This window comes from Petromyzon marinus, chromosome 63 (assembly GCF_048934315.1).
Source record: "Petromyzon marinus isolate PM22_M1 ecotype Great Lakes invasive population chromosome 63, UKy_Petmar_22M1.pri1.0, whole genome shotgun sequence".
NCBI classification, from domain to species: Eukaryota; Metazoa; Chordata; class Hyperoartia; order Petromyzontiformes; family Petromyzontidae; genus Petromyzon; species Petromyzon marinus.
In genome coordinates, this window is record NC_133729.1 from 684236 (window position 1) to 695317 (window position 11082).

Genomic DNA, 11082 nt, shown 5'->3' on the forward strand with positions numbered 1-11082 from the left:
GGTGTGATGAACAGCAGGCCCCTCTCACCAGCACGGGTGTGCTGAACAGTAGGCCTCTCTCACCAGCACGGGTGTGTTGAACAGCAGGCCTCTCTCACCAGCACGGGTGTGTTGAACAGCAGGCCCCTCTCACCAACACGGGTGTGTTGAACAGCAGGCCCCTCTCACCAGCACGGGTGTGTTGAACAGCAGGCCTCTCTCAAGACAAAACTGGACAAAACAGGGCGCACCAACCGGCCGAGGCTGCCATCATCGGCGCATTCTTGAGACTCACACAGACTCCGATAGACTCACATAGAGACCCATAGACTCACACAGAGACGGAGGGACTCACACAGAGACACATAGACTCACATAGAGACCCATAGACTCACACAGAGACCCATAGACTCACACAGAGACCCATAGACTCACACAGAGACAGAGGGACTCACACAGAGACAGATATACTCACATAGAGACCCATAGACTCACACAGAGACCCATAGACTCACACGGAGACGGAGGGACTCACACAGAGACCCATAGAGTAACACAGCGACTCATAGACTTTCAAATATACCTATAGACTCACAAAGAGAAGCATAGGCTCACACAGAGACACATAGACTCACACAGAGACACAGACTCACAAAGAGACACAGACTCACACAGAGACCAATAGACTCACACAGAAACACAGAGACTCACACAGAGACGCATATCATCACACAGAGACCCATAGACTCACACAGAGACACATAGACTCACACAGAGACACAGACTCACAGAGACCTATAGAATCACACAGAGACACATAGACTCACAGATAGAACAATAGACTCACACAGAGACGCAGACTCACACAGAGACACAGACTCACACAGAGACCAATAGACTCACACAGAGACTCACACAGAGACCCTTAGACTTATACAGAGACCCATAGACTCACACAAAAACACAGACTCACACAGAGCCCGTTAGACTCACACAGAGATCCATAGACTCATACAGAGACCCATAGACTCACACAGAGATCCATAGAATCACACAGATACCCATAGACCCACAAATAGACGCATAGACTCACACAGAGACCTATAGACTCACACAGAGATACAGAGACTCCCACAGAGACCCATAGACTCACACAGAGACCTATAGACTCACATAAAGGCGCATAGAATCACACAGAGACCTATAGACTCAAACAGAGACACAGACTCACAGAGAGAACAATAGACTCACACAGCGACGTATAGACTCACACAGAGACACATAGACTCCCACAGAGACCTATAGACTCACAGAGAGATGGATAAACTCACACAGAGACACAGACTCATACAGATACACAGAGACTCCCACAGAGACCCAAAGACCCACAAATAGACGCATAGACTCAGACAGAGACCTATAGACTCACACAGAGATACAGAGACTCCCACAGAGACCCATACACTCACAAAGAGACCTATAGACTCACAGAAAGGCGCATAGAATCACACAGAGACCTATAGACTCAGAGACACAGACTCACAGAGAGAACAATAATCTGACAGAGAGACGCATATACTCACACAGAGACGCATAGACTCACACAGAGACCCATAGACTCACACAGATGGATAGACTCACACAGAGACCCACACTCACTCAGAGACTCAGAGACTCCCACAAAGACCCATAGACTCACACAGAGACCTATAGACTCACACAGAGACGCATAGCCTCACACAGAGTCCCATAGACTCACAGAGACCCATAGACTCACACAGATACTCAGACTCACACAGAGACTCACACAGAGAAAGATAGACTTACAAAGACATCCATAGACTCACACAGAGACACATAGACTCGCATCGAGGCATATAGACTCACAAAGAGATACATAGACTCACATAGAGACCCATAGAGTAACACAGCGACTCATAGACTTTCAAATGAACCTATAGACTCACACAGAGAAGCATAGCCTCACACAGAGACACATAGACTCACGCAGAGACACAGACTCACACAGAGACACAGATTCACACAGAGACCAATAGACTCACACAGAAACACAGAGACTCACACAAAGACCTATAGACTCACACAGAATCACAGACTCATACAGAGACCCATAGACTCACACAGAGACCCATAGACTCACACAGAGATCCAAAAACTCACACAGATACCCATAGACTCACACAGAGATCCATAGACTCACAGAGAGACCCATAGACCCACAAATAAACCCATAGAATCAAACAGATACTTATAGACTCACACAGAGACAGAGAGACTCACAGTTTGAACAATAGACTCACACAGAGACGCATAGACTCATACAGAGACCCATATACTCAAAAATAGACCCAAAGACACACACAGAGACTTATGGACTCGTACAGAGACACAGACTCACACAGAGACACATAGACTCACACAGAGACCCATAGACTCACACAGAGACCTATAGACTCACACACAGACTCACAGAGAGAACAATAGACTCACACAGAGACCCAAAGACCCATACAGAGACACAGAGACTCACCCATAGATTTACACAGAGACTCACACAGAGACCCATAGACTCATAGAGAGACCCATAGACTCACAAATACACCCAAAGACACATACAGAGACCTATAGACTCACACACAGACTCACAGAGAGAACAATAGACTCACGCAGAGACACATAGCCTTACACAGAGACACAGACTCACACAGAGACAGACTCACACAGAGACCCATAGACCCATACAGAGACACAGAGACTCACACAGAGACCCATAGATTCACGCAGAGACACAGACTCAAACAGAGTCCCATAGACTCACACAGAAACACAGAGACTCACACAGAGACCCATAGACTCACACAGAGACCCATAGACTCACACCGAGACCCATAGACTCACACCGAGACCCATAGACTCACACAGAGACACAGACTCGCATAGAGACGCATAGACTCACACAGAGACGCATAGCCTCACACAGAGTCCCATAGACTCACAGAGACCCATAGACTCACACAGATACTCAGACTCACACAGAGGCTCACACAGAGAAAGATAGACTTACAAAGACATCCATAGACTCACACAGAGACACATAGACTCGCATCGAGGCATATAGACTCACAAAGAGATACATAGACTCACATAGAGACCCATAGAGTAACACAGCGACTCATAGACTTTCAAATGAACCTATAGACTCACACAGAGAAGCATAGCCTCACACAGAGACACATAGACTCACACAGAGACACAGACTCACACAGAGACACAGATTCACACAGAGACCAATAGACTCACACAGAAACACAGAGACTCACACAAAGACCTATAGACTCACACAGAAACACAGACTCATACAGAGACCCATAGACTCACACAGAGACCCATAGACTCACACAGAGATCCAAAAACTCACACAGATACCCATAGACTCACACAGAGATCCATAGACTCACACAGAGACCCATAGACCCACAAATAAACCCATAGAATCAAACAGATACTTATAGACTCACACAGAGACACAGAGACTCACAGTTTGAACAATAGACTCACACAGAGACGCATAGACTCACACAGAGACACAGACTCACACAGAGACAGACTCACACAGAGACCCATAGACTCATACAGAGACCAATAGACTCACAAATAGACCCAAAGACACATACAGAGACCAATAGACTCACAAACAGACTCACAGAGAGCACAATAGACTCACACAGAGACACATAGCCTTACACAGAGACACAGACTCACACAGAGACAGACTCACACAGAGACCCATAGACCAATACAGAGACACAGAGACTCACACAGAGACCCATAGATTCACACAGAGACACAGACTCAAACAGAGTCCCATAGACTCACACAGAAACACAGAGACTCACACAGAGACCCATAGACTCACACATAGACCCATAGACTCACACCGAGACCCATAGACTCACACAGAGACACAGACTCGCATAGAGACGCATAGCCTCATACAGAGACGCATAGACTCACACAGAGACACATATACTCACACAGGGACCGATAGACTCACACAGAGACGGAAAGACTCACACAGAGACACAGACTCACACAGAGACAAAGAGACCCCATAGAAACCCATAGACTCATACAGAGACCTATAGACTCACACAGACATGCAGAGACTCACACAGACTCGCATAGACTCACAGAGACCTATAGACTCACATAGAGACCCATAGACTCGCACAGAGACTCATAGACTCACACAGAGATCCATAGACTCACATAGAGACCCAAGAGTAATACAGCGACTCATAGACTTTCAAATAAACCTATAGACTCACACGGAGAAGCATAGCCTCACAAAGAGACACATAGACTCACACAGAGACACAGACTCACACAGACACACAGACTCACATAGAGACCAATAGACTCACACAGAAACACAGAGACTCACACAGAGACATATAGACTCACACAGAGACCCATAGACTCATACAGAGACCCATAGACTCACAAATACACCCAAAGACACATACAGAGACCTATAGACTCACACACAGACTCACAGAGAGAACAATAGACTCACGCAGAGACACATAGCCTTACACAGAGACACAGACTCACACAGAGACAGACTCACACAGAGACCCATAGACCCATACAGAGACACAGAGACTCACACAGAGACCCATAGATTCACGCAGAGACACAGACTCAAACAGAGTCCCATAGACTCACACAGAAACACAGAGACTCACACAGAGACCCATAGACTCACACAGAGACCCATAGACTCACACCGAGACCCATAGACTCACACCGAGAGCCATAGACTCACACAGAGACACAGACTCGCATAGAGACGCATAGACTCACACAGAGACGCATAGCTTCACACAGAGTCCCATAGACTCACAGAGACCCATAGACTCACACAGATACTCAGACTCACACAGAGACTCACACAGAGAAAGATAGACTTACAAAGACATCCATAGACTCACACAGAGACACATAGACTCGCATCGAGGCATATAGACTCACAAAGAGATACATAGACTCACATAGAGACCCATAGAGTAACACAGCGACTCATAGACTTTCAAATGAACCTATAGACTCACACAGAGAAGCATAGCCTCACACAGAGACACATAGACTCACACAGAGACACGGACTCACACAGAGACGGATAGACTTACACAGAGACACAGACTCACACAGAGACGAAGATACTCTCATAGAGACCCATAGACTCATACATAGACCTATAGACTCACACAGACATACAGAGACTCACACAGACTCGCAGAGACTCACAGAGACCTATAGACTCACATAGAGACCCATAGAATCACACAGAGAGACAGAGACTCACACAAAGACAGATAGACTTACCAAGACACCAATAGACTCACACAGAGACACATAGACTCACAAAGAGGCGTGTAAATTCACACAGAGCTCCATAGACGCACATAGAGACCCATAGAGTAACACAGCGACTCATAGGCTTTCAAATAAACCTATAGACTCACACGGAGAAGCATAGCCTCACACAGAGACCAAAAGACTCACACAGAAACACAGAAACTCACACAGAGACCTATAGACTCACACAGAAACACAGACTCATACAGAGATCCATAGACTCACACAGAGACCCATAGACTCACACAGAGATCCATAAACTCACACAGATACCTATAGACTCACACAGAGACACAGACTTACAGAGAGAACAATAGACTCACACGGACATGCATAGACTCACACAGAGACACATAGACTCACAAAAAGACCCATAGACTCACACAGAGATCCTTAGACTCACATAGAGACCCATAGAGTAACACAGCGACTCATAGACTTTCAAATGAACCTATAGACTCACACAGAGAAGCATAGACTCACACAGAGACACATAGACTCACACAGAGACACGGACTCACACAGAGACCAATAGACTCACACAGAAACACAGAGACTCACACAGAGACCAATAGACTCACACAGAAACACAGTCTCATACAGAGACCCACAGACCCACAAATAAAACCATAGAATCAAACAGATACTTATAGACTCACACAGAGACACATAGACTCACAGTTTTAACAATAGACTCACACAGAGACGCATAGACTCGCACAGAGACACATAGAATCACACAGAGACACAGAGACTCAAACAGAGACCTATAGACTCACACAGAAACATAGACTCACACAGAGACCCAAAGACTCACACAGAGACCCATAGACTCACACACAGATCCATACACTCACACAGAGACTTATAGACTCACAAAGAGACACATAGACTCACAGATAGAAAAAAAGACTCACACAGAGACACATAGACTCACAGATAGAATAATAGACTCACACAGAGACCCATAGACTCATAGAGAGACCCATTGACTCACAAATAGACCCATAGACTCACACAGAGACCTATAGACTCATACAGAGACACATACTCACACAGAGACCCATAGACTCACACAGAGATCCATAGACTCACACAGAGACCCATAGACTCACACAGGGACCCATAGACTCACACAGAGATGGATAGACTCACACAGAGACACAGACTCACATAAAGATACAGAGACTCCAACAGAGACCCATAGACTCACACAGAGACCTATAAACTCACAAAGAGACGCATAGCCTCAGACAGAGATCCATAGACTCACATAGAGACCCAAGAGTAACACAGCGACTCATAGACTTTCAAATAAACCTATAGACTCACACGGAGAAGCATAGCCTCACACAGAGCCACATAGACTCACACAGAGACACAGACTCACACAGAGACACAGACTCACACAGAGACCAAGAGACTCACACAGAAACACAGAGACTCACACAGAGACCTATAGACTCACACATAAACACAGACTCACACAGAGATCCATAGACTCACACAGAGACCCATAGACTCACACAGAAACACAGAAACTCACACAGAGACCTATAGACTCACACAGAAACACAGACTCATACAGAGATCCATAGACTCACACAGAGACCCATAGACTCAAACAGATACTTATACACTCACACAGAGACACATAGACTCACACAGAGACCTATAGACTCACACACATACTCACAGAGAGAACAATAGACTCACACAGAGACACATAGCCTTACACAGAGACACAGACTCACACAGAAACAGACTCACACAGAGACCCATAGACCCATACAGAGACACAGAGACTCACACAGAGACACAGACTCGCATAGAGACGCATAGCCTCATACAGAGACGCATCGACTCACACAGAGACACATAGACTCAAACAGGGACCGATAGACTCACACAGAGATGGAAAGACTCACACAGAGACACAGACTCACACAGAGACAAAGAGACTCCCATAGAGACCCATAGACTCATACAGAGACCTATAGACTCACACAGACATGCAGAGACTCACACAGACTCGCATAGACTCACAGAGACCTATAGACTCACATAGAGACCCATAGACTCGCACAGAGACTCATAGACTTACACAGAGATCCATAGACTCACATAGATACCCAAGAGTAACACAGCGACTCATAGACTTTCAAATAAACCTATAGACTCACACGGAGAAGCATAGCCTCACACAGAGACACATAGACTCACACAGAGACACAGACTCACACAGAGACACAGACTCACACAGAGACCAATAGACTCACACAGAAACACAGAGACTCACACAGAGACATATAGACTCACACAGAAACACAGACTCATACAGAGATCCATAGACTCACACAGAGACAAATAGACTCACACAGAGATCCATAAACTCACACAGATACCCATAGACTCACAAAGTGATCCATAGACTCACACAGAGACCAATAGACCCACAAATAAACCCATAGAATCATCCAGATACTTATAGACTCACACAGAGACACATAGACTCACAGATTGAACAATATTCTCACACAGAGACGCATAGACTCACACAGAGACACAGACTCACACAGAGACAGACTCACACAGAGACCCATAGACTCATACAGAGACCCATAGACTCACAAATAGACCTATAGACTCACACACACACTCACAGAGAGTACAATAGACTCACACAGAGACACATAGCCTTACACAGAGACACAGACTCACACAGAGACAGACTCACACAGAGACCCATAGACCCATACAGAGACACAGAGACTCACACAGAGACCCATAGATTAACACACAGACACAGACTCAAACGGAGTCCTATAGACTCACACAGAAACGCAGAGACTCACACAGAGACCCATAGACTCACACAGAGACCCATAGACTCACACAGAGACACAGACTCGCATAGAGACGCATAGCCTCATACAGAGACGCATAGACTCACACAGAGACCGATAGACTCACGCAGAGGCGGATGGACTTACACAGGGACACAGACTCACACAGAGACAAAGACTCTCCCATAGAGACCCATAGACTCATACAGAGACCTATAGACTCACAAAGACACACAGAGGCTCACACAGACTCGCATAGACTCACAGAGCCCTATAGACTCACATAGAGACCCATAGACTCACATAGAGACCCATAGACTCACACCGAGATCCATAGACTCACACAGAGACTCAGACTCGCATAGAGACGCATAGCCTCATACTGAGACGCGTAGACTCACACAGAGACACATAGACCAACACAGACCTTTAGATTCACACAGAGACGGATAGACTCACACAGAGACACATAGACTCCCACAGAGACCCATAGACTCACACAGAGACCTATAGACTCATACAGAGACACAGAGACTCACACAGAGTCCCATAGACTCACAGAGACCTATAGACTCACACAGAGACCCATAGACTCACACAGAGACACAGGCTCACACAGAGACACAGAGACTCACACAGAAACCCATAGACTCGCACAGAGACCCATAGGCTCACACAGAGATGGATAGACTCATACAGAGACACAGACTCACACAGAGACACATCGACTCCAACATAGACCCATAGACTCACACAGAGACCTATAAACTCACACAGAGACGCATAGCCTCACACAGAGACACAGAGACTCACACAAAGACAGATAGACTTACCAAGACACCCATAGACTCACACAGAGACACATAGACTCACAAAGAGGCGTATAAACTCACACAGAGATCCATAGGCTCACATAGAGACCCATAGAGTAACAAGGCGACTCATAGTCTTTCAAATAAACCTATAGACTCACACGGAGAAGCATAGCCTCACACAGAGACACATAGACTCACACAGAGACACAGACTCACACAGGGACACAGACTCACAAAGAGACCAATAGACTCACACAGAAACACAGAGACTCACACAGAGACCTATACACTCACACAGAAACACAGACTCATACAGAGATCCATAGACTCACACAGAGAACCATAGACTCACACAGAAATCCATAAACTCACACAGATACCCATAGACTCACAAAGAGATCCATAGACTAACACAGAGACCCATAGACCCACAAATAAATCCATAGAATCCAACAGATACTTATAGACTCACACAGAGACACATAGACTCATACAGAGACCCATAGACTCACAAATAGACCCAAAGACATACACAGAGACTTATAGACTCGTACAGAGTCACAGACTCACACAGAGACAGACTCATACAGAGACCCATAGACTCATACAGAGACACAGAGACTCACCCATAGATTCACACAGAGACACAGACTCAAACAGAGTCCCATAGACTCACACCGAGACCCATAGACTCACACAGAGACACAGACTCGCATAGAGACGCATAGCTTCATACAGAGACGCATAGACTCACACAGAGACACGTAGACTCACACAGAGACCCATAGACTCACACAGAGACGGATAGACTTACATAGAGACACAGACTCACACAGAGACGAAGAGACTCTCATAGAGACCCATAGACTCACACAGAGACCTATAGACTCATACAGACATACAGAGATTCACACAGACTCTCAGAGACTCACAGAGACGTATAGACTCACATAGAGACCCATAGAATCACACAGAGAGACAGAGACTCACATAAAGACAGATAGACTTACCAAGACACCCATAGACTCACACAGAGACACATAGACTCACAAAGAGGCGTGTAAACTCACACAGAGCTCCATAGACTCACATAGAGACCCATAGAGTAACACAGCGACTCATAGTCTTTCAAGTAAACCTATAGACTCACACGGAGAAGCATAGCGTCACACAGAGACCAAAAGACTCACACAGAAACACAGAAACTCACACAGAGACCAATAGACTCACGCAGAAACACAGACTCATCCAGAGACCCATAGACTCACACAGAGACCCATAGACTCACACAGAGATCCATAGATTCACACAGAGACCGATAGACCCAAAAATAAACCCTTAGACTCAAACAGACACTTATAGACTCACACAGAGACACATAGACTCACAGATAGAACAATAGACTCACACAGAGACGCATAGACTCACACAGAGACAAAGACTAACACAGAGACAGACTCACACAGAAACCCATAGACTCACAGACAAACACAGAGGCTCACACAGAGACCCATAGACTCACAAAGAGACCCATAAACTCACACCGAGACCCATAGACTCACACAGAGACACAGACTCGCAAAGAGATGCATAGCCTCATACAGAGACGCATAGACTCACACAGAGACACAGACTCACACAGAGACAAAGAGAATCCCAGAGAGACCCATAGACTCATACAGAGACCTATAGACTCACACAGAGACCCATAGACTTACACAGAGACAGAGACTCACACAGAGACACAGAGACTCACACAGAGACCCATACACTCACAACGAGACCCATAGACTCACAAAGAGACCCATAGCCTCACACAGAAACACAGACTCACACAGAGAACAATAGACTCACACAGAAACGCATAGCCTCACACATAGACACATAGACTCACAGAGAGACTCAGACTCACACAAAGACCCATAGACTCACACAGAGACCCCTAGATTCACACAGAGAGGCTTAGCCTCACACAGAGTCCCATAGACTCACCGAGACCT